Source organism: Lampetra fluviatilis, chromosome 4 (assembly GCF_964198595.1).
Source record: "Lampetra fluviatilis chromosome 4, kcLamFluv1.1, whole genome shotgun sequence".
Taxonomy (NCBI): domain Eukaryota; kingdom Metazoa; phylum Chordata; class Hyperoartia; order Petromyzontiformes; family Petromyzontidae; genus Lampetra; species Lampetra fluviatilis.
Window position 1 is genome coordinate 9,549,743 of NC_136278.1, and position 24,194 is coordinate 9,573,936.

Here is a 24,194-nt window from a genome sequence, read left to right on the forward strand (position 1 = left end):
GTTGTGAAAGATGATGTGAGCAAATGAAGGGTGTGTGAAAAGGTCTTGTGTCTTGATAATCTGCTCAACATACGGTATGGAAGAATATAGGTGTATTTACCACTCACTGAGCCACAGCAAATATCCCATCTGTATAATTAGGCATATAACAAATATAACCACAATGCATTTCAAAACGGGGAAAACATTTTACATATAATACATACAAAATTAAGAGACTATCAATTTTTGCTAATGGAGAGCTGACTATTCGGCTGTTAAAAACACTCCCCAGTGCTTTCAAGGCACCACACTGTTAAGTGCAGTCACCAACTTTAAGCCAGTCAATGTTTAATTCCAAAATATTATCCTAATTTGCGCATGTTTGTTACATAGCATTGCTAATGATAAAGGTGGACGTTTTCTTATTATATGTCCTTAAAAAATTGTTGAACGAACTTAAATTATTAAATTCCTTCTGGACGCTACTAAGTATAGGGAAATTGGTTACTAAAGTGGCTGAGTAGATCAGGGAGAGAATGCACATTTCTAAATTCCATAATTCAAATTTAGCCATTTTGAGAGAGTCAAGTGCAGAGTTGGTGGTCTCAGCTTCATTGGTCATGAATATATCTTACACGCTTTTTTTACTTACTATTCACTCCCCAGCTGCGAGGAATCATTTGACAGTGACAAAAACATTTGTCAATTAATCCATGAATCATCTGCACAGTAAGGAGCATCAGTTTGTGATTCGTGAAAGTGTTGCCACTTCAGTGCCATTCTCGTTGCACTCTGTGGCCCTGCTTCTTTAGGGTGTTCCAGACATGGAAATTATTTGTTTTGTGCTCAAATCGGTTGATTGTAATCAGTCAAAACCCTGGTGTATACATATTTGGTAAAAGCAAAAAATAAACATGCTTAGTGCAAAGCAACAGGTTTCATCCATTGTACGTGTTCCGTGAGTAGGATCATTTTCTAAAAACATTATTCCGTGAGGTGGCTGATGATAAAAAAAGCGTTTTTGTACTTTTTTTTCACTTATGAACGTGTTTATATAAGCAGCACATGCTGTGCATAAGTGATAACATTAAACACAACACTGGGATGTATTGCTTAAAGGTAGTAAAGCAAACATAAGAATGTACATTGCCTGTAAACACAACTATTATAAAATGCGTACATTTACTCGAAATATCACAGATTAGAATGTTTCTGAAATGTACACGAGGCTTTCAGATATCACAATATTCACTCACTTTAGTTTTTAATGTCCCCGTTCTTCCAAAATATTGCTTTCCATATAAAGCCGTTTGGCACTAAGACAGATACATACACACGGTGCATTCAGTTACTGCATGTTTGTAAAGCATTTAGGCATCTTAAGTGTTTGGTATTGGCTCTGGTGTCGTATATTTTTTCTTATTTAGCGAATACAAAGTGCTTCTGGTCCTGCTGTGTTGAGGGTGAGTATGCCTCCAATAAGTATGTGGATTGGGCAGACGTCTAGGATGTGGTGCATAGTTTGCTCTTATGCCCCATCCGTGAAGGGTGGCGAGGCATGGGCCGTGACCGGTACTGAACCTGTTGAGGGTAGCTTGAAACCAGGTGTCTGTTGTGTGGGGGTTGTAATGAGGTACTTATTGTTATTCGCATTGGTCATTGACGTCACGTATGGCGAGCATTATTGTTCCTTCGTTTCGTCCAACAAGGGTATCACAAATTGGTTTCAGGAGCACTCCACTTGCCCAATGACATATTCCATTTACAGAACGATTAAATATGGAAATAAATCAGAAGCACAATTTGTAATGATTATTGCTTTTTGCATAGTTGACATTATAAATGTGTTATAGTCTGATAGAGCCCCCTTCCAAACATTGCACCTTTACCTTTAATAGGTTATTAAACGTTGGTGAAGCCTGTTCCCGTATGTATCGGGTGTTAAGCGGCAGTTGAATTGAGACCAATTTATAAAATATAATTCGAAACTGTATTCTATCAATGAGATGTTTGAGATTAATAGTAAGCAATATTACACGTTCATTTGTGTTTACATTGATTATAACGCGCTATTTAATGCTGTTCGCTTTTGCATTTTCTAAATTATTCGTTTAAGCAATCTAAATGCTGTTTTAGCCTCCTTGTTTGCATACAAAACAGTTCAAGCATTGTCAGTTGCAGTAATTAAACATAAAAATCCGCTATATTCACAGCATGTTGCGAATACTTGTAACAGTTTGACATCAACCGTTGGAATGTAGGTGTGCGACGGTAAAAAAATAAATGTTGCGCAATTAAAGCAACGCAGCTCGATCAAAAAGCAATCAAGGGAGTGCGATAAGCGGATACCTGAGCACCAGAAGAGCGAGATCATGCGCCGCTGAATGAAATATAAAAGCCCCAGCAGTTGCAACCAACCGTACAAGTCTGAGGTACACTGTCTTTTCTAATTCGCCTTGTGCCTGGCATACAGTCCCTCGGGGCTTGCAGGAATCAACCACTCGTGAAAAAAATAACCTGCTGCCAGGGATTTTTTTTCCTACTCAATTTCGAAGTTTGGTTTTGTCCAGCTATTTGTGGCTTGTTTCCACGGTCAATTTGACTAATTTTCATCATCAATTGTTGGAAATAATATTTTTTATGCCCCCTATATATGGTAAGAAATTTCATTTGATCTGCATTCGCTGTACTGTACTTGCAATAAATGTATGCAGATGTTACTCATACACTTCCTTGTAGGGAGTGAATACTTAATCTTAATTTGGAGCTTTCGTGACTGCAGGAATTATTCTTTGGTTCTTTCGGTTAAGTCACGTCTAAAAATAAAATAATAAATAAAAATAATAGCGACGTTTCGATTGCAACACAAGCAATCATCATCAGGCATAAAAGAAATAGCAATACAAATCTAACTAGAAAACTATAGACAGACATAAGCAGACAGACATCACAAGGACACACAGAGAGAGGACACATATCGGCACAGAGAGAGGGGTCGTTTCTGTGACGGTCCCTTAAATATAGAGAGGGGGGGCGGGGACGGGGAGAGGGAGGGGGCAGAGAAAATTAGCATATCAATGAGTGTACGGCAACGTGTTGCTGCTGCGCAAGTAAGATGACGACGTGGCACGGCACACAAGCTTGAAAATTAGGATAAAGGTTATTTAATTTTAGTGTGCCTTTCTCCTAATTTTCTAACTTGTGTGCCGTGCCACGTCGTCATCTTACTTGCGCAGCAGCAACACGTTGCCGTACACTCATTGATATGCTAATTTTCTCTGCCCCCTCCCTCTCCCTGTCCCCGCCCCCCTCTCTATATTTAAGGGACCGTCACAGAAACGACCCCTCTCTCTGTGCCGATATGTGTCCTCTCTCTGTGTGTCCTTGTGATGTCTGTCTGCTTATGTCTGTCTATAGTTTTCTAGTTAGATTTGTATTGCTATTTCTTTTATGCCTGATGATGATTGCTTGTGTTGCAATCGAAACGTCGCTATTATTTTAATTTATTATTTTATTATTAGACGTGACTTAACCGAAAGAACCAAAGAATGAATACTTAATGTTGATAACGACTGCAGTATTTTCAATAACGGCAAATGCGAAACATTCTAAGGAATTGGCCAAATATATAAAATATAACCCTCCCTATAGAACAAGTAAATAATTATTGGGGCGTTATACAATACAAGGACAGTTTTAATAGTATTCTATGCAGAAATATTTTTAAAAATATTTTTCTTCCCACTCGCGTGCTGAAATATATTGCAATTAACTGCACAAAAAAACATACGGTGCATTATATACTGCATCCATATTGGACAGCTCATATTTTGCACTTTCATTTTGCTTCCTATGCATTAAAGGCACACTGCTTGGCGAATGGGCATGTAACCCTCTCCTGTATAATGCACATGAGTGAGCCTGAATTGCGTGCACCATAAAAAAGGGGTTAATGCTGTCCATGCTGTTCGGCATATCCTGGTGCTGGCTCGGTGAAACAAACATCGCCTCTCCTTCTTTGCCTGATCCCTCCCTCCAGCTCCCTTATCCTGCACGCATACACTCACGCTCTCCTCCTTTCCCCCGCCCTGCATGGAGTGGCTCTGACGGGCTACACAGGCGTTCAGCTCCCACTCCTAAACCGTCCTCTGCCGTTCACAGCGTGCAAGCTCGCCCACCCACCCGGTCACACAAAGATCACGGCGCACGGCGGACGCGCGCTCCCGCGGCTTGAGCGCAGCGCCGACGCCACAAACGCCTGCTCGACGAGAGCCTGGCGGACGCTGTGTGGTGGTGGGCGAGCCAAGATGAGGGAGATGACAACATAAATCCCGCTCGCCTGGGCTGTTTGGTGAGTCTGCGCTTGGCTATTATTGTCGCACACTTCTTTCCGTGGGAAAAAAAAAAACTTTCAGCTCCGTTCGTGGCCGAACCGGAGAGAGGGAACCGTTGTCAATGCTGAATTTTGTACCTCCTTGTTTTTTTTAATGCCATTGAAGATACCGAACCGGCTGCTGTTCGTAGATTGCATCTTTTGATGTAACATTTTAAAAGATGTACGTGGTTTCGTTTTTCATGCGTATAGATTTAGAATATTGGGGTTTGTTACCCCTCTTATTGAAGCATATGTTTTAGTGCTGATGTACATATCTTTAGACATAAAATAAACATTCTGCATATACAAATGTAAAGAGTGTTTGATATTAATGAGGTATTACACCGATGATTTCTGTCTATCCTCTGGAATTATGCTACCCTTTGTGGTATGATAAGTATTTTTGTAAAATCAACATAGCATTTCTTGTCGAAATAAAAACATACATGCGGTGTTATTTAAAATATTCCTCATACTTTCTACAGAAACACATTACTAATTAGACATATGTGCCTGAATTTTAACACGTGCAGTCATAAAATTATTGATTTAAAGCTGCACTATTATATACACAGAGCATTATATTTGATTTGTACAATACTGTGCATGACGTACGAAAACGTGATAATCATGTGATATGCGAGTCTAATACTGAACCGTTATCGACGGAAAAAAAACTTCCCGCTTATTGATGGTACGTTAGGACTGCACTGACAAGCCGAGCGTTATTTTGTATACAATTTCTGTGAGTGTGAATTGAAGGTTAACTGTGACTCATTTTTCATTGGGCATTCATTCTTATGCCCTTATATCTCAAGCTGAGATGAAGATGACGAGCCTTCCCCCAGGGTGGTGTTCTCAAAAAAACAGCATCTATTTATTCAGCTCTTGAAATATGCGTGTCATTTAACATGAATCGTATGTAGAACACACATAGCGTGCATGCGCGACCATGTTAGTAGTGGCTACAAACTCGGCAGCACACATTATATCACTTTCGTTTATGTCACCCCTAAGTTATTTGTCACAAGAATTATGTCGAGGCACGAAGCTATATCATATTAGGAATATCCCATTCCTTCCATCCGATCTCAATTTATGAAAACATTATTAATAAGAATATGAACGTATTTAATTGTGGCAGTTGGCCAATGAGAAAATCCATAATGGCATTGGATATTTTGCTTCTGTTGTCTGTGTAACCACATTGGTTATCTCCAGCTGAGCTGCACCGATTATCATAGCCCTCCATGAGTGTAGACACGTTTGGGAATGTCTCAGAAATTATGCAAACTGCATCTTGTACTATCTCTGGGATAATGTAAGACCGGATACTGTTGTGATTTCAGTACAATCTCAGTGCCGGTGAATGATTTTACTTTAGACTTTAAGATCCATATGTCATAATCCGACAATGTATTGTGCCAATGCCAGGTTGTGATTATTCTAGGAAGTCACTCGGCGAAATGAGTTATTCATAGTTTTTTGTTTGCATTTCCTCATAGGATTATGCATTTTTTAATGTAATTGGACTGTGATTCCTAACTCGGTTCACACACGCTCATGAAATGCAGTCGGTTGTAATGAACATTTTGTGCAAGTTTCATATTGTGATGTAGAATGAATGAAAATGTGGCATTCACTGATTACCTTAAGCTTACTTGGACAGTGATTGGCTCAATTGATGGATGTCTTGGAGTTCTGCCTATGTTTGGAGAAGATGGTGGGGGATTATACAGTATTTGTAGTTAAATGCTTGTTTGGTTTCTTGAAAGCTGTAAGCATGTTGACATTCGGGAAAGCTCAAGTGACTTCAGAAACACGTTGTGATTGTTACATGTCCATGAATTGTTCAACTGCTATTTTTAGTTGTTTATCCAAGCTACAGTTTGGTGTAACTATTTATTTAAAGCTGGTTCAATCGTTGCCAGAAACATTAGTTTTTTTAACGTGAAATTCTATTCATACCTCAGGACGAATTTTGCCTGCAGCTATTACATTGTGAAATGTGTGGGAGTGTGCTGTATTTCATCAATTAGCTCATGTTGGGATATATATATACATGTGGGGTGCGGTTTGAGAGAATGTGCATGTTTGAAAGTGATAACTATATTGACACTCAAGGTATGCCAATCGTTTCCGATAGACATTATTTTTGTTAATCTCCAGAAATTGTTTGATCTCTTTTTAGTTGCTTTTATTTTCCTAAAGCAAGACCTCAGTGTTTATTTATTTACTTACTTATAATAAGTTGATGTATTTTTTTTAATCAATGTAAAAAAAGGTCAAAACATTGTTGGGTTTATTTTGAAGACATTTAACAAAAAAATCGGGTTAAAATCCCTCCAGGCTCGATGAGCATTAAGCAGTGTTCATGTCTGCTGGCAGCCACCAGCCAATGGTGATAATTCAGCGCTCCTGCAGTGGGAGCCAGCCTCTAACCATCTTTGAAATCTCACATCTGTTGTAGTGGCAGCAGTGGAATACAATATGTACTTTGAAGTCGTAGCTTGCCATTATATTAAACGAAGCATTTTCATAATGAGTGACAATATTGCTCAATAACTTAACTTGCACATTTTATTATTTTAAAATAAAAGCGATCCATTGGTTGCATTTCTGCGTATCTATAACCCTATTGTCGTCAAAAAGCTCGATATTATTTTTACTCGGAAGCTAAACAGTGTGGAACGCGATTAAGCCTTCCGACACAGGGTTGTCTGGGGTTGCCAGATTCTTTACAAGAAAGGCACACAAATGCTTGCTGATAATGCAAAACACCCCTCTGCTGAGTTGCCACAGAAATTATCCAGGCCAAGCTGCTGCATTATTGTAGATTGTACAGATGATTCCATGTCGTACTGTAGTAGGATGCATACAAAAATGTAGGCACAATATCAGTTTGTCATGTCCCCTGAGCTTCATACTACAGATACAGGTCAGATGCACAAGGTGCCATGTGTACAGGCCAGGTGCGCTGAATTTATTTTGGCCCCGTCCATTAAGTCTGAGGCATATGGCGATGTTATGCCACATCCCGGGTTCCTGCTGGCAGTGCTCACACTGTATGTGCTCACCAACTTAGCCACACAATACGTGTCTGGTGAACATCCACGTTTGTCGATGACGTGCCATGGATGCGAATGTAAGATTTTTTTACAACCTCGCATCCGTCAATGCAGGAGCCAAAATTACGTAATCGTTCTCAAATACGCACGGTTCATTGAGATGTCCTGCGAATCGAGCAAAGCAGTCGCCTTCCCATTCATCAGGACCTAAATAACGTCCCTCGTCGTCGCTTGAAGTCACTCAAGCGTTTTGGACCCACCCGCTTAAACCTTCAAGAATGCGAGTTCAACCCCGATTAAACTTGGAGAGCTAAATGGAGTGCAAAAGAACTCACAAACAAACACCTTGGGAAAGACCCAACGCAGAAGATCCTTCGGTTTGATCTTCCACGAAGCTCATGGTCCACCCTAGACTGCATCGCACAAACCATGGCAGGTGCGGATACTTGATGCACAAATGGAAATGAAAAACTATCCAGTGTGCGACTGTGGTCATTCAGAACATATCATACAACGATACACTCCACTGCTCCTGAAACAGATATCTGGCTTGAACACACCTGAATGTGAAATCGTAGTTTTTGCTCTGCATCTACATCAGCCATACCAAAGAAGAAGAAGGTTGCTTTGTCTTGGTGTAATATTACATCTAGATGTGCAGAATTATAATACAGTAATACACTTTACATGATTAATTTAATTTGGAAAACTTACAATTCTGCAACATTGGAATGATTAATGAAGCATCAGAGTATAATTATACTTTGGAAATATAATGTGATGTTTATATAGTATACTAAGTTAATGCTTTCGCACTTGAATGAACATGGGGCATTGTCCATCTGTTGTTTGTAGCCCTAAGTGACTTCACATGGCAATGTCCATCCATAGGATGGCCACGTTTGATTTCCCACATAGCGGTTCTGGTTTAGTGGCCAGGGGTATTGGACTGCATGCACTCTGACCAGGATTTAAGCTCTCGTGCCACTTTTCCACAACCGCTGGGAATATCAAATCTGTAATTGACAAGAAAATACATCACGGCCAAAAAACATGAAGGCTGGAAAACGATGAGCGCTTTGGCTTGGTTCATGAATCGGGTTGGCTCTGTTCATGAACCAGGCTTGCTGGCCTTCGCCAACGCTTCCACCACAGGCCTTCCAGGTCAACCCGACATCAAGCGGGGTCCACACTGGCTTTTATAAGGAGCAGAATTCGTTTTCCTGTGCCGGCATCAGAACCAGCGTTTACTACCAGCGATCAAATTTGCTTCAGGAACATGGTCAGAAGCAACAGACGTAAACTACCTCGCCTGGTATACAGGTCGCTGGTTTGATCCCGACCCTGGCATTCGTATATTTGGAGTTTGCATGTTCTCCCCATAGTGGCGTTTATTTTTCTCTGGGTACATAAGTTTTTCCCTCCATATGCGTTTAGAGTTTTTGGCTGCTAAATACGCGTTTAGAGTTTTTGGCTGCTATGCATTTTCACGTGATAAGCCACTTCGTTGAGCTCTCATTTGTGGCCAGGTCGCTGGTAAACAATTTTTTTAGTTTTAGAAACGAAACTTGAAAAAAGTGCACAAAAGCATAGAGATACGCAGGCTTGGATGAGAGAACATATGCCGCTTAATAACAGAATTCTTACTGTCATTAAAAGTAAGTGATCTTGGGCAGGACACATTACTGGAAAGGATGATGACCAATGGTTAAGTATAGTGATAGAGTGGCAGCCAAGAAATGGAATATGTATGAGAGGACGTGAACTGAGGAGATGGAGCAATGAAATCAAATCTTGTGCAGGTGCTAGGTGGATTATAACATCGCAGGATTGCGAAAGATGGTGGTAAATTGGAGAGGGCTTCATTCAGCAGTGGATTGACCATTGCTAATGATGATGATGACCTTGGAACCAGTTGTGACATAACGGCGTCAATACGATGGGATGCACATCCTTAGCTTGGCACAGCCTAACCGAATCAAAGCCTACAATTAAATATAATTTATAACCGACCATTTTCAACATCACTTCATAATACTACATGCCTGGCTGTGGTAGGGTAGAGAGGGTGAAGACATTTTTGGGGAAATTAATCAGGATAGGCCAAACTCAAAGAGCATGGTAGCTCATGAAGTGGCGACACATGGATCTGTATTGTGCTGCTGATTTTGAAAGCCAAATGGGCCATTATTGGACTGCCAAAGCCTCCTGCTGTACAAGTGGTTTGTGGGAGGCGAACATCAGCAGCCTTCTGGATTTTCAAGCCACACACTAACCACTGCACCACTTGGGCAGATTCCATATATATTTAATAATTTATGTTTTTACGTGAGCAACAAAACACGTTATTGTTTTTTCTGGGCAAGAGGAAACGCCAGTGTCTCCCTGATCGAGTAAGTCTTGGGTGATGTTTTGCAGCAGGTTGTGAAAATCCACATTTCAATGACAGGTGCCAGTATATCCATGCACATCCACGTTGGAAACTCACAATGGAATGTGATTATAGCTCTTGATCATTGCTATTGATAGCTCAGTTTATATATTTTTTCAAAACTGTAATGCTGGTGGTGCTGTTGGTATTGCAAATGTTTAACACTTGGTGTTGTATACACTTGTTAGTTGGTACATGAAATAAACGACGTGAAGACTCGTGCGATGGGATGAAAAGGTTTGGTTTGGTGGGGGATCTAATGTCAAGCACACACGGCTTTCATAGACTAAGACATGCGCAAGGCATGACGCTACACCATGGCAACATTTCCAAGGGGTTGCTGAGTTACTGAGGACGTGCTTCACACTCTGCATGATATCAGACAAATCTGTACGGTGATTTGAATGATGGACTATGGACATTTGGGGGTTTGGAGTGGCAGTCGGTTGGGTGGATGCATGCGTGTATGGCTGTACTGTTCGGCTTGCTTTTGTTATCATGTCATTTGTGATGGCACCCTCTAAGCGCTCAGCTTGAACTGAATGCAGGGTATAAATTATAATTTTCAAGAGTACACAATGGTGAATGCAACGTAGTGATATTGCATGTTGCTGCTTTCATATGCATGTGTTCAAAACATGTATGTTCATTCCCTCCCCTCGAAAAATGTATAGAGTATGATGAGCTTCCTCCATCATCTGAATAAAGCATTTGATACGTACATTATTTTTTATTTTCGTTTTATAACAACCAAACATGTATTTTAATTGGCGAGCTCGTGTTCCTCGGATGTATATATTATTTTTAAACGAGGAAGACAACCGAAATGAATTACAACCTTCCGACTAAGATAGCCTCCTAAACTATATAAATTAAATGTTTGCCCAACCACTCTATCTCCATCAGTTAAGGTTATTTGTCAAAAACTGTACTGTCTAGTCTCATGAATATGGTAATACGTTTTGGGGACCCTCACTGACAGATGATGAACAAACATTTGTGGTTTAAGGTCAAATATTTGTTTGTTTATGTGGAGAGATAATGCGTTCTGAGCCATGGCAATCACATTGGAGGTGATCAACTGTTTGTGCATCGCTCTGCTTTCTCATGTTGAAAGCAGTCAACCTGCTTCACACACAGGCTAAGTGTCTTGCATTTTGTTTTTACACTGGAGATTAATCCAACATGATAAGCTGATTTTTGACAAAGCATACCAACACCATTTGCCGATTCCCAAGCGGTGTAATTCATATCTGAATGGCAGTTGTTTTTGTTCCCTACACTGCCCATTGGAGTTGCTTCGGGATGTTTATTTCCATACTAATTTCCCTTTAACATCATAATTACTATCTTTGCATTCATATTCTCGATTCGGAACACTTTCTTCACTTGTGATGTGATCACTCACCTCACAGGAGTTGTGAGCTGACAAAAAATATCTAAGTGAGACTTTTAGCATCTTGGTATCTAGACGGAACATTTTTTTTAATGAAAGAATGAGATAACCACGAGTAATGGTCATTGAAACAGTTATCACAGAGCATTCGTGAAAATGTACACTTATGACATTATTACATTTTCTACCCATAGTAGTGTTTTATACATCCTGATTGGCTGATTCAATATAACTGATCGGCTTAGTTTCTTGGTATGCATCTGGTCATCATTTATCGACAGCCACTTTATAGCCCCTTCTAGATGAAGACCTCCCCACAATGCGGCCAATGTTCATGGCCCTTCAATGACACAAATCATCTCACTCCTACACGTAAACTGATCTCATCCCTCAATCTCTGAGGTGGCTAGCCTTCTCGGGTGCTTTCTCACCGTCATTTGCCATTTTGTCACCAGTCTTGGCCTAAATTGGCTTAAATTCCAGTCGCGATGTGTCCTGCCGATGCCCGCTTATTCTTCTTTACCGTCAATATGATGCTCCCTGATCCACGTGTTATTCTTTTACTGTCTCTTCCAAGCATATATCTCTCTATGCTTTTTGTGCACAATTAAGCTTTTGTTGCGTTTTCTTTGTCAGTAAGCCATGTTTTTGATCAATATGTTATGAGTAGGTAAATGTACCAATTTAAAGAATATAAGTAAATATGTAAACACACATCTTAAAAGACAGGCATACTTCGCATATCGCTGCTTGCAAGCAAGCAGCAGGTGTGATGCAAACAAAGGCATATCTAAAGACGGCTACGCCCAGCTCGTGACACTGGGGTATTGCCATGATGCGGTGACGCCATCAGACATTTTTTTACTTTGAAATTTTATCATTGAAATGTTTTTCTTTATTTTGAAAAAAACAGTTTTTTTTACAATTTTAGTTGTATTCTTGATCGCGTAACTGTGAAACACATAGGCATTAAGAATGTCCCTATGAATCGCGAAACTGCAAATTAGCGCTCTGGAAGGGGGGGTGGGCGCGCATTACACGTGGGATCACTGTCGTCCCAAAGGTCAGCGCTGTTGTAGCAATAGGGGGTTGTATTCCTATGTCGTGAAATACAAAGTTTTCAATTTACAAACTAGTCTGGGGCATATATAATTTTAACACCTTATATTAATTGTGAGCATAATTATATCTCGTATCATATATTTATGATGGATTTTAAGACCCTGTTCTCGAAAAGATATACAAGATACATATGCAGCAAAGCATAAGGTTATACTGTACTTATATGTTCCCAAATCTATATTCTCCACCTTCACTAACCCATACTTGCCAGTGGAAAGTATGGTCAAAGAACACACACAATGTATATGGAGTGAGGCGGCCCTCAATCAGCAGTGGATGTACACACATGTATATTTAAGTAATGCCGTATTTCATAACATCATATTATGCAACATTCAAAATACAATTTATCTTAGCCTATCTGACTTTGATGTTTCCATAAATGGAATTGCGAATCAATTTTTTTAATCAGAATCAGCATTGGGTTGTGATCAGACCTGCTTTATTCAGAAACCATCAGACGCAAACCATATAACCAAAATACAACAATTATGATCTATTGAGATTGTAAGACATGTCTTATTACAATTGGATGTGTAGTCTACTGATGAATGGGTACAAATGTAGACGAGTTTAAAACCGTTGATATCACCGAGGAACATTTTTAATTTGCTATATGAGTCTAGCCACACAGATATACTGTCATCTTCGATCACAAAAGTCGAACCTTACATTGCTATGAAAGAGCACTTTCATGAAACTGAGCTGCAAATTATTATTGTGAGCCAGTTCTCATAAAAATGCATCACTGAAATGTTTTGAAGTAGTCAGACATGGGTGCCAATATTCCTCAGCTGTATTATATGATTTAATAGCCAATTTTTTTGTAAGCTAATGTTGCTGCAAATGACTATGAAAGTGGTTGGTTGCGGCTCTCATTAAACTTTGAAGGTGACAGAAGAGGCCAAATGACCTCAACAGCTGCACTCAGTGCACGATTTAAATCTGTCTGAATCAGCAGGTATCCTAACTTATTGGTAGTTATATTAATTAGGAAGCTCAAATTTATCACAGTTCATATGGAAAATTGGAAGCAATCTTTCATCCCATAATAGTTCTGCACAAAACATCTCTTGTGCCATGCAAAGATTTTCATTCTCAAAATCTCCCATAAATGTTAATATTTTCCTGTTCGATTGTCCATACTATTTCAATTACCACACTCTATATTTTCAGTCGTGCCTTGAAAAGTTTAAATTTCCTGATTTTATCAATACGGGCAAGTACAATATTTATGTGCAGGCATGCGTAATGATTCAATCAGTTTATTGTAGGCTCTTGTATTTGTGCTTCATAAATTGCCTTGCTTCACAGTAACCATTCCAATAATGGGCAACTGAATCAGCAGAGGGCATCAGGGAGAAAAAAAAGTTGGTGACATTTTTGGAATTAAATTTAAAAAAGTAAAAGTCATGATTATATAATACTATGATTAACATCAACACAACATGCAAGTGCAGCCTTTTTGTCCATATTTCAACCATACTCCACCACGCTGGGTAGTGTTGATTGCAGAAGATGGGGAGCAGAGCAACAAAATACTGCACTACCGTTTTCTGACCACCTTGTTGCACCGCCCCACAACTGCCAATGACAAACCTGTTGTGCATGGTGGTCACCCAATGGAGCCCTATCTGGGGCTCAACCCTACTCAGCTTCTCCTACGATTATCACGGTTTGCTACATATGGTGCGAAAGTAGTTCAACATACACAGATACTTTCATTTTCAGATTATTTGGTCAGCGGCCATCACCACCACATGTTCATATACACAATTACTGCGTTGTGTTTATCGTGGCATGTTTAGAATCGAAAAAAAATACAATTTTGCTTTGCCACGTACCAACCCTTCGAAATTTGAATAACAGCATAAGCTCTTGCACACCCATAATTGGCATCTCCGGAAACATTGCATAAGTAGTTGATCAGAGGATAAAAGTCAGCAGCAATATAATTACATACGCTTTTTGCTAACACAGTGCCTCCATATTATGTCTTTCAGGCACGTTGTTTATTTGTCAATGCCACCATCAACGGGACTCTTCTTTACATCTTTAACATTATCAATTCCCAGCTTGGGTCAAAAAATATGTACAGAGAAGGCTTTGTGGTGGTCCCAAAGGGACACAGTTCCAAGGGGCCGTCCCTGCCATGTGACTCACCCCACCCACTACCCATGATACCCCACGTTCATCTGTACATTGTGGATGGGTGCAGTGTTGGCTATCGCCACCTTGGTATGAATTTGAATACAATATTCATTTTCATCATCAGGAGTATGGGAAAGCAGAGAGAATGCCATACAACTATGTGTCTTCTTTCCTTCTCTTTGTCCTATACTCAAACTTTTCGACTCTCTAATGCTTTTAACGTTACAATAGAAATAATTAAATACTAATTCTTTTTACACCGCCATGGGCCCTAAGGCGCTGCCCCTGTGGAGCTCATTTACACTGACCATGTTGGTTCCAGTCACCGGCAGTTAGTTACCTACTCAACATCAAGGCAATACGATCAGTACCATCACACTACCACAGGCAACACCTTTTATTCAATATTCTTCAAAGTCAGAAAGCAATCGGTAGGATACTGGGCCATTCTCGATTTAAGGAGACTCAGCTTGTTTTCTCAACAGACAACACTTTCAAATGGAGTATCTCAAGTTAATCAGAATCACCCTACAATCAAACTACCTCCAGGATGCCTGCCTTCATATATATATTTAGTTCATTTCTCAGTCCGCTTGTCCTGGTGAGGGTCGCGGTTCTTAACGTTTGGAGGTTATTACCTGTAGGATGCTCTATATTATACATGTTTTACCAAGGTGTTGGTCGCCCTAGTTTCCACAATCGGAGAATGAGGGACACACAATTACCCCTATCTGGATGACCCACTTGTGAGAGCATCATCTCCAGAAAAGCTGTAGAAGAACACAACGGTCACCTTGCCTGTGCTGAATGACCCCAGGTGGGTGATCAACCCTGCCAAGCGTATGCTCCAACCTTCACATTGGCTGTACAAAGTGGGAGTAGACATCTGGAAGGACAGCCGCCTGATGTGCCTCCTGGATAAGATGGAAACTGTGATGGCTCAGCTGCCAAAATCACTGCACAGCAAGAGTTCGACACAGGCGAGGGACTTCCTGATGCTGGCCTCCACCACAAACGTTACCTCCGCACCTCCGATTAGCATGGTTGGCTACATACGGTGTGAAAGAAGTTCAATATATATACATACATACGTTATACTGTGGACAATAGTTAACAACGAGACCCTTGCAATGGGCTCTACTGCGGAGCTGGGACCCACAATCAAGCAGGTTGTGTGGTTAACCACGCAAGCCATCGACAGTCTCCTATGGCGGACGGACTGAACAAATCTACAGGCGGCTCTCCTGCTGGGGGACCAACTGACGGAACTCATCCTGGAAACGGATGCCAGCCTGTGTGAGTATGGCACCCATCTACATGGTCTGCCAGCCCAGGGCAGATGGCAGTCACACTTCGGGGAGCATCAATCTGCTCGAGCTCTTTGCCATCCAACTGGCACTCCTACACTTTCAAAAGGAGACCCATCAGGAATCCATGCTTATTTGCTGTGACAATACAATGGCAGTAGAAATGGTGAACCACCAGGGATCCCCGAGAATTTGCCCCCTCAATGTTGTTGCCAAAGCACTCAAGGATGTGTCGACCCAGGGGAATGGAAACTGCATCCTCAGCTGTTCAGCTTTCGAAGCGAGGTTTCCTTCCACCTCGACATTGATCGGAAGTACATGAAATACATATCATGCTTCTGCGCCAGCAGAGTGCTGGCGGTCCACGCCTTTATGGTGCCATAGGATGAGGGTAATCTATATGCTTTTCGTCAGTGGGCCCTGATACCCAAGGTCATCGCCAAGATCGGGAGGGACATAGCTTTTTTGCTGCTGATTGCTCCACAGAGGTCTTGCCGACAGTAGTCTTTTGATGTTTAAGACCTGCTTTGAAAACCAGTCTGGGAGGACCTGCTGGGACAACAGCACATTATCTGACAAGACGTGAAACATTTTCGGTGGACTGCCTGGATATTGAGGGGGTAAGGCTCATACACCAGAAGGGTGGGAAAGCTACAGGCACTGATAGCCAATCCCCCCTTACCCCCTTCACAGACTTCCAGCTGGAATGCATACAACGGACCACCAGTTGGCTCATTTCTTGAGAACTGCTTCGTGTGTTCAGTTTGTTGTCCTTCCCCCACACCTCCGATTAGCACGGTTTGATATATACGGTGTGAAATAAGTTCAACATGGAGTTTAGGGTATGTGCCGTACTGTTTGTTCTTCATGGCAAGGCCGTTTGGGCCAGTGCAGCCACGAAGACATGAATCTCAGTTTGGATCCGCGAAGGCACTACCCACTCTTATAAGTTTGTCACAGGAAAGACTTTCAACCAGAGACATTCAACCAGAGCAGTCACTATTTCCTGAGCAAGGGTCTCCAGTGTTCTATTGGAAGTCATGTCCAAGGCAGCTATGTGGAAGTCACCCCAAACCTTTGTACATAACTATTACCTGGACACTTTGGCATCATAGGACACCTCCTGTGGGAGGGCAGTCTTGTCAGTTTCCGTTAAGGAGAGGCCAGTCCTTCCTCTAGCTGACCAGATATGGTATACTGTACTGCTCATATTAAAGATGTGGGTGTTAGCACTGACAAAGAAATGAAAAAAGTTTGATACCTCGGTAAAAAAAAACTTGGTTTTCAAGTCAATGCCACCATCCATGGAACTCCCCCCTCTCCCATTCATCCCCGCACTTCCGATTAGTGCGGTTGGTTACTTACAGGGTGAATGAAGTTCAAGTTCAACATACATACTAGCCTCTACTCACAATTATTTGGAGTGGTTCTGATCTTCTCCTTGTTCTGTTTTTTGTGAGACGTTGGACACTCTTTGGTTCAGTTAGTGTCCATGCCCTCGATTGGAAATTCTCTCCCTTCGGAGGGTTCTTTGTATCAGATCTATTATCTCTTTCTTCGTTTTCTCTAAGCTGTTCAATCTTGTGTTCTTGGACAGCAAGGCTGTCGTTTCTGTGTTTTATTCCTCTACTCTTAACTGTAATTCAGCTCGTGAGTATTGAGGGATCATGGGTAGAGGGCGGGGTAAGCCAGCTGGAAGGGGCGATTCCTTAGGGACTGCCTCAAAGCATTCTCTGCACACGTCTGCGGCCCATGCCGGGAATTACTAACAATAAAGATGTAAAGAATAGTCCCGTGGATGGTGGCATTTACCTAAAAAGCAAGTTTTTACCAAGATATAAAACCTTAAGTTATTTTGGTACGTGCATATTTTATAGGAATAGATAATTACCTTTATTCAGGTGATTTTATATACACTTTCATCCAATATAATAAACCTATAATGTTGTTCTTCATTCTAGACGTAACTTGCAGGAAGGTACATGAACTACAGGTGGAACAGAAATGGCCCTTGCTGACATTAAGAAGAGCTAAAGAGATTGCGTGACCTCACATTGCGAGCATATTAAGGGGGGTTTAAAAGAGAGAAAAGTGAAGTGTTTTTGCAGCCAGAGTTAGAGAGAAATTAGATCAGAGATTAGTCGGGGTACGGCCATGAAGAATGTTGTAATGAGGTAATGGCATGGGAATAGTTTTCTAGTGCAGTAGTTGTCAATGGGAATGGTATACCAACCAGTGCTCGCTAAATGAACATAATGCACTTGATAACATGGAATGGGCGGGGTGGAATGTGAAAGAGTGCATCTCACACGAGTCAATGAAAAACTTGAAAGGCGTGTTCATGTTGCTATAGCTTATAAAGAAAGTTCATTTATAAAGAATATTCACACGTCTCCTAATAAATTAGTCAAACCATATTATATATACATAATGCAAAATATGCAGTGGATTGACCATGGCTGATGATGACGACGATATCTTAAATAAACGCTGTTTATGGAGATTTGTGTAAATACTGTTTTGTTTTTCCATCTTTGAATTTAATTTAAAAAAAAGCATACTTGACCAACAACTATAACTTTTTAAGAGCGATTCATATTTGCTAAGTCATGTATGCAAAAGCTGAATATAAACTACTACTACCCGTGAAGGTTTTCAAAGTTTTGTGCTGGGGACCTTCCAGAACCTGCATCGCAAAAATAATAAATAAATTTCAGTCCATCGTCAAAACATTACTGAGATGAGTGCTTGCATTGAGACATTCTGTTTTAATGTCATTCAGTCTTAAACAATCCCTTTGTGCCAAGCAGCATCGTATTAACGTGTGAGAAACGCTCACAGAGGGTTTCATGGTTTTAGTTTGATAAAAGTGACATGTATGAGAACAATATAACGGATGCAATGACTGCGCGATGCACAGCTGCTCTCTGTGATATACATAAACATTTCAGAGAGAACAAAGAAATACGTCGATCAAACTAATGAAGTATTCATCTTTATTTTTCTGAGGATGCCATAATGTAAATAATAGTAAGACAGTACTTTATATTATTATTGTGGTGTATTGATTGAGATTAACATGCTCAAACGAACAACAAAAAACTGTAGGAAATATATATAGTTTCAGAGTATGAATAATTAGCCCTCATTAATCAAGATGCCATCCTGTGATTACAATCTCTATTACAGACGAACCCTAACTAAAGAAGAACAGTGAAGTAAAAACAATACAGAAAGCCATTCTACCAACAGAGCCTCGGACATGTTGAGGAATCTGACCGTACAAAGAAATGTGCACACAGAAACATAAATATAGTACTTTTCAGACTGATATGAAGCTTACCATTATTTTTCGCTGCCTTAAAAAGAACGTATTTTTCAATCTTGCCTAAAAGTTATAGTGATCTGGACATTGATAGAATTAAACTGTGGTTGATGTTTAGGTACCTTGCTATGCTTCTATTCGAGTTTCATTTTTCAAAAGCACTCCAACCTGCTTTTACTTGACAAACTCTTCCATAATTTTGACTCTGGTCCACCTCCAATAACTGCTCTCTCTATATATATACTGTAATTGGTTGCATTTTAAATTGTGAACCTCAATAATTATATTTATTTGTTTAGCATGAATTTGGTTTTGCTCACATTTATATTGGACACAAGTGTGCAGGGGCCTCTTTATGTTCTGCGACAATTTCCTGCAATTCATTTCCATTGGTTATGATAATGACAATGTTGTCACAAATCTGAACTGGTTAGTAATTTTTAATTTATGCCTTTATTTCTCCAATCCACTTTTCAGATATCATATTTTAAAACTGCAGTGAACAGCCTTGGTAAGAGCAGTCCCTTATGTATTTTAGTGAAGAGCGTGCTATTAAGATATGTTTATAATAGGTAATACATGAAACCTTTTTTAGTATTTGAATTCCATTTTAGAACCAAGGGCCACAGCAATTGGAAAGTTTTCTTATTTATTTTACTGCCGTTCTTTGGCCTGCAAATAAAGTGGATTAGTAAGAGAATATGTGGGAAGGAAGCACTGGCACAGAGTTTAGTGTACTGTGCATGTTTACCTGGACACTTGAGTTCGATTCGTGGCCATATCTAAACCTGGGCTCCTGAGCTTGATTCGTTTCCATAGCTAACATCAGTGGCAAGCAGCATCTGTGCAAGTTGTGAACACCTATGGCTGGCATGGTACAGTATAACGAACCCTTCATCCAGGAGTGGATTATTTATTATTGTTGTTGTATTAGAAACATAAATTTATTTATTTTAGCCGCTATACATTTCCACATGATAAACCAATTCCTCAAGCTATCATTTGTGGCCAGGTCGCTTCTAACAAAGATGCTAAAAGCTCAGTGGGCTTTGCCTGGTAATACCTTACCTATAAATGCCATTTTTTGTCTGTCTGTCTGTGTGTGGCTGACACTTGCGAGGGATTTGGCTTGCGAACCGTGGTGTTTCCGTTTTCAAAAGTACCCAGGTAGAACGGCATAAGCCCTGTGGTGAGCCAGCGCTATTCCGATTTCGCGCCCGTCACATTTAAAGTACTTTAATTAGTAATTTAGTGCAGTTTTGTTATTTATTATTTGCGCCTCCCAGCGCACTAATGCACGCATCTACGTATGCGTGCCCCCTAGCGACACGTACGCGTTCGGTGGGGGGGGATTCTCATTCGCGTTAAAAATGCAATACAAAAACACAAGACTGAGGTACATACTTCAAAGTGTGATTTCCTACCCCCCCCCCCCCCAATGTATGTGTAACGGGTTCCGGAGACACTTTTAGAGGTAACTCCTTTATTACAACACAACACTCCAACAGTCCTGATACTCTGTTACAGCCTAGGTACACAGCCTAGGTACACAGCCTAGATACTCTACTCTGGCTACGCTCTGGAACTCGCCCTCACAAGGTCGTAGAGTTGGGAGTTCCAGAGTCCCACCACTGGCTCTCACATCGTCCCAGGGTCCTCCGATGGCTGGTCTTGAGTCTTGGGTCTTGAGCTACGACTGGCCCTGATCGTCCAGGGAGCTCCGCTTTTATAACCAGTCCCCAACGAAGGGTGGGGCCGTGTGCGCCCCCAGATCTCCCACAGAGCACACACAGCCCCCCCCTTTGGCGGCGCCAAGGGGATTAAGCGCCTGGCCCTCCCAGGGACCCAGAGCCCCCAGCAGCCCCTCCCTTATGTCACTACATATGCAAAACTACTAACGGGTCGGTAGATACTAATATTATAGAGCTTGCGTACTATTACTGTACAGCGGGTGGGGGGATGGTTTGGGGGGGGGGTTAGCGGCCCAGCCTGCTAAGGTGCCACCTCGGCCGGCTGGGCAATCTAGGCGAGGCCTGGGGCTCTGCACGGGACTAGGCCTCTCCACTACACTCTGTGAATTGAGTACTATTAAAGAGTTGATATATACTTTTATAGAGTCGGTATATACGACTATAGAGTCGGTAGATACCACTGTAGAGTGGATACATACCACTGCAGAGTGGGTACATCCTACTGTACAGTTTGTAGGTACTGCTACTGTAAAGCGGGTAGTGGGGGAGGGGGTTATAGCAGCCCAGCCCCGGCCTGCCAAGGTGCCACCTTGGCCGGCTGGGCAATCTAGGCGAGGCTGGGGGCTCTGCACGAGACTAGGCCTCACCACTGCACTGTTAAGTACTATTTTCTTGCTTCTTTCGCTAAACTCACGTAAATAGAAAACTAATATTTCAAAATAAAGTTAGGAAATATTAAAATAATAATGTGTGTCTGTAGAAAACTAATAAAAAAGATCAAATTGGTAAATATTAAAATAATAATGTGTGTGTCTATGTCCATGTGTGCGTGTGAGTCGATGTGCATGTGTGAGTCGATGTGCATGTGTGTGAGTCTGTGTGTGTGTAAGTCGATGTGTGTGTGTGAGTCGATGTGTGTGTGTAAGTCCATGTGTGTGTATAAGTTAATGGTTGTGTGTGTAAGTTGATTTGTGTGTGAGTGAGTCGATATGAGTGTGTGTGTGAGTCAATGTATGCGTAAGTCGATGTGGGTGCGTGGGTTCATGTGAGTGTGTAAGTCCCTTTCTTTGTGTATGTGTAATTCCATGTGTGTGTGTGAGTCGATGTGTGTGTGTAAGTGAAAATTTAAAAAATTGTGTGTGCGTGTAAGTCGATGTATGTGTGTGTGAGTCGATGTATGTGTGTGTGTAAGTCGATGTGTGTGTGTGTGAGTCGCTGTGTGTTTGTAAGTCGATCTGTCTGTGTGTGTAAGTCTGTGTGTGTGCGTAAGTCGATGTGTGTGTGTGCGTCGATATGTGTGTGGGAGTCGATGTGTGTGTGTGAGTCAATGTGTGTGTGTGAGTTGATGTGTGTGTGTAAGTCCGGCAAAAACAACCTCCTACCTCCTCGTGGTGCCAGACGACAACGCTGTGGTGGGCAGTGCCGTGGGGGGAGAGCTAATTTCAATTGGCATTTCCCTTCATGGCCTTTGGAACCACCACAGCGGCCAAATAGGGCTCTGGATGGGTGCGAGGGGCTGGTAACCCTTCCACCTTAAATTAACTACCACTTAACTACGAGGTAAAACATTTATTAAGCTTGTGCCGGAGGCCCCGGAGGGATAGGCATCTATGATGTATCATGGCCAAACCCCATTTGATGGTGCCAGGAAACTGAATCCTTACCCTCGGGGCTCCTCCAGAAACAACAAAAAGCCACTTCGGATGGCCACGTGGAATGTCTGAATGCTCACTGCAGAGGAGAGGCTGCCACTCCTCTGTCGGGAGCTGGACCGGTACCGCCTGGATCTCTGTGGTATTCAGGAGGTCCGGTGGACCGGCTCTGGCTCCTGCCACCATGAGGGGTGGACAGTTCTCTACTCGGGGCAGGAGACTGCCAAACAACAGGGAGTGGCTCTTCTTCTGAACAAAAGAATGAAGGGGGCGTGGGAGCATGGCAGTGAGGTGTGGGAAGCTGTAAGCCCCAGGCTACTTTGGGCTCACCTTCCCATTAACCAGAGGCGAGGAGTGGTGGTCATGGTTACTTATGCCGCCACCGAAGACGAACATCCATGGAGGGATGCAGGCAAGGCCGATGAGTCAGATGCCTTCTATGACCTCCTGTCACAGGTGCTGGCTAAAGTGGCCCCTCGTGATAGAGCCATCTTTTTGGGTGACTTCAATTCCCGAGTTGGACATGATGCTAGCACCTGGTCTGGAGTGATTGGAAGACATGGGCCAGATCAGCTCAATAACAAAAGTAGGAGGCTGCTAGATTTTTGTGCATCCCATGGACTTGTAATTACCAACACGCTGTTCTGGCATCGGCGCATCTACACAACATCATGGATGCATGCCGGGTCCAAGCAAGAACATCTGCTGGACTACATGGTGACAGAACAGCGGATGTGGGCCCATGTTCTTGACACCAGGACCTACCATGGAACTGCTCTTCCCACTGACCATCGATTTGTTATCTGTAAGATGCACCTGCCATTCTTGAACTCCGGTGGTGGGTGTACAGCCAGGACCCATTCAAACCCATAGTGGCATGGTCTCAGCTAGTTGATGAAAGTTGCAAGTGAGAATTTCATCATCACTTGCAGTTGAAGTTGGCATCATCCCCCACTCCTTTTGATGTCGAGACGAAATGGGCGAGATTTAGGACTGTGGCTCATGCAGCTGCAATGGCTGCTTTGGGTACACGGTCCAAACCTCCTCAGAGACCCTGGCTGACAGAGGAGGTGTTGAGAAAAAGCGACAGGCCCACTCTCATCATCTACAGCATCCCACGTCAGAGAATGAGGAGGCTTACCGCAGCCATCGCTCAGAGGTTCGGAGAGCTATGATGTGCTGCAAGGATGGTTGGTGGTCGCGGGTTGCTGAGGAGATGGAGTCTGCCTCAATGGCCCGCGATCACAAATCGCTCTTTAATTCCATAAAAAAGTAACCTGTGTGAGTCGATGTGTGTGTGTAAGTCCATGTGTATGTATAATTCGATGTGTGTGTGTCTTTTTCGTTCGGGCAACGCCGGGTACTTCCCGATGGTATATATATTTTTTTATTTGTATTTTTTATGATTTGCTTACATTTTCTATACTTTGTACTCCTTTCATGTATTTGTATTGTTTGTTGTTGCAATGTTCTTATCTGCGTGTACTTAACATCTGTGAAAAAGAGCTTTATAGTTCATTGGATTCCTTTAGTATATGTACATATTCTGATTCTGATTAAGATACTGTGTAAGAACTGCCATCAGATTTTAAGTAATTCCACGAATCCAAATGTCTGATAAAAATGGCTTTACAGTTGATGGTACTGGCTACTATCCTTTGCAGGAGCCACTTACTGCTGTCGTAACCAGTGGA